The 2,500-nt window shown below is 35.6% G+C and overlaps 1 pseudogene; it reads right to left on the bottom strand.

Annotated features, from left to right (window-relative positions):
• Positions 1–2,500, bottom strand: part of LOC142794094 (large subunit ribosomal RNA) — an 8,014-nt pseudogene that overhangs the window by 1,909 nt on the left and 3,605 nt on the right.

Below are 2,500 nucleotides of genomic sequence, written 5' to 3'. Positions count from 1 at the left end.
ACTGTGTTAAAGCTGTTAGTTCTCGCTTCTGTGTTGTGTCTGTATATGTGTAGTTTTCAGTGCCCATGGGAAATGAAAGCCGAGGTATCCTCTCCAATATCGGTCTTTTGAGCCATTTCCCATGACAAGCACTAGTTGTTGTCTTTTGTAGTTTTACAGGTTCTTTCGTCTGTCTTCAATTTTCAGCACTGTAGGATGGCCTCGTTAATCTTTTCCACCATTGTTTCAAGTATTTTCATTGTTTCTTTTTGTTTGATTATTTCTGGCTTTCTATTTTGCAGGTTTTGTCCTAAAATTCTTTTTAGTTCCTTTCTTTCGTTTGTTACAATGGGACATTGCTGTAAGTAGTGGTCAAAACTTTCTATTATGTTTGAACAATAACATGTCGCTTGTTGCAGTATTCCGAATCGTGTAAAGTAGAATGGAAATCTTCCATGTCCTGTTATTGCCTGTGATGTGTAGTAATTAGTTGGAAAATGTGGCGGAATGAAATTTGTATTTCTTATCCATGTAAATGTGTAGCTATGCTTGCCTTCTTTCTTCCATAATTCATTCCACTCGTCGTTTAACTTTTTCTTTAATTCTTTTGCTATAACTGTTTTCGTTATGGGAACAAATATTTCCTCTCCGTCTTTGCTCGCTTCTTTTGCGCATTCGTCGGCTAATGTGTTCCCTATATTCCCACTGTGTGCTTTTACGTAGGTCAGTTTAATATCTTTACTTTGTGTTTGGCTTAAGGTTTTCCTGATGTTACAAATAATTGGATTTAGGTTATCTGGATTTTTTATTGCCAGAAGTGCAGATTGGCTGTCTGTAAAAAGCTGGTATTTAACGAAAGCTTGTAGAGGCCAGATATGTTCTATTGCTTTCTGGATTGCAATGATCTCAGCCTCGTAATTACTGCTGTGTTCTGGAAGTTTATATTTTTTCACTGTTTGGATTTGGTTATCTTTGTTTAGTATTATAAATGCCGCTCCTGTTTCTTTTTCTTTCTTTGATCCGTCTGTGTATATTTTGAAGTCTGCTTCTTCCTCTGTTGTTCCAAAGGGTATGCTAACTTTATTTGCTGGATGATCTTGCCATTGGTCGTGTTTCTTCATTATTTCGTTTTCGGTGTATACTTTCTGTTGCCATGTGAAGTTCTTTCCTTTCTTAAGTATGTAGTGTAATTCGTTTTCTTTTTCGATTGTCAAATGGAGAGGTGGAATGTTTGCTAATATGTTGAGTGAAAGATTTGATGTTGTTTTGAATGATTTAGTTATTAATAATAAAGGTAATCTTTGGATTGATTTCAGTTTTTTAATAAAAATGGTTTTTCGGCTATACCATGCTGGGGAGGCGTATGTAACCATTCGTTCTATACCCCTTTTATATATTAACTGTAGTGTGTTTCTATTTGTATGTTTGTCGTCTTTTATTGTACGACTTAAATTATACGTGACTTCGTCTACTTTTCTTTTTAAGTATTTTAGATGTGGGAGGAATGTTAGTTTTGTGTCCAAGACCACCCCTAGGATTTTCATTTCGTTAACCATTTTGATTTTATCCTGTCCGATTTTTATTTGGGGTTGATGGCTAATGTACTGCTTTCCGATTATCATATATTCCGATTTTTCCTTATTCAGGGTTATTCCTTTTTGATGTGCCCACTGATTTATTAGTGTTAGTGCCTTCGTAGCTTTTTCCTCCACCTCTTTTCTTGAGCGGAACTTTATGTGTAACACCACGTCGTCCGCAAAGGCTTGGATGTGTACTCCTTCTTGAAGCTGAGTTTCTAATAGGTCGCCTATTGTTATATTCCAACAGAGTGGGCTTAAAGGTGACCCCTGTGGGGAACCTGAAGTTAGTGTTTTCTTAATTTTTACTCCATCTGTTTCATAGATTATTTTCCTGTTCCGTAGAATATTGTCCGCTAGTTTTATTAGGTTGTTGGGACACTTATATTCTTCTAATTTCTGAATAACTACTTCGGGTTTTATAGAATTGAATGCGTTTTTAATATCTAGTGCTATTAGCATGCTGTTTAGCTTATCAATTTTCGCTTGGTTTATTCGTTTGATTATTTCTTCCAATGCCGTGGTTGTTGATGTCCCATGGGTAAATCCAAATTGTTTTTTGTTAAAATGGTGATTTTTAAACAAGAAATAATAGATTCTATCTTTTATGAGCTTTTCTAATATTTTTCCCAAAATCGAGTTAATAGCTATTGGGCGATATTTGTTTTCCTCGGATTTGTCCTCTCCGTTCCCTTTTGGAATCAATATAATTTTAGATTCTTTCCATCTTTGAGGAAAATGTCCGTGCTTTAAGCATGCATTAAAAAGATTGACAAAGAAAGTCTTATGCCTTTCATACATCACTTGTATGAGGTTAGTTTTTAGGTTGTCTGGTCCGGGGGTTACATCTTTCCTCAGATTTTTTACTATCTGCGTTACTTCAATCTCTGTAAATGGGAGGTCATCACTGGGTAAATTTCTTTCTCTCATTTCTGCTCCCGATG

Source organism: Rhipicephalus microplus, unplaced genomic scaffold (genome assembly GCF_043290135.1).
Source record: "Rhipicephalus microplus isolate Deutch F79 unplaced genomic scaffold, USDA_Rmic scaffold_373, whole genome shotgun sequence".
NCBI classification, from domain to species: domain Eukaryota; kingdom Metazoa; phylum Arthropoda; class Arachnida; order Ixodida; family Ixodidae; genus Rhipicephalus; species Rhipicephalus microplus.
This window is presented reverse-complemented; position numbering and strand designations above follow the sequence as displayed.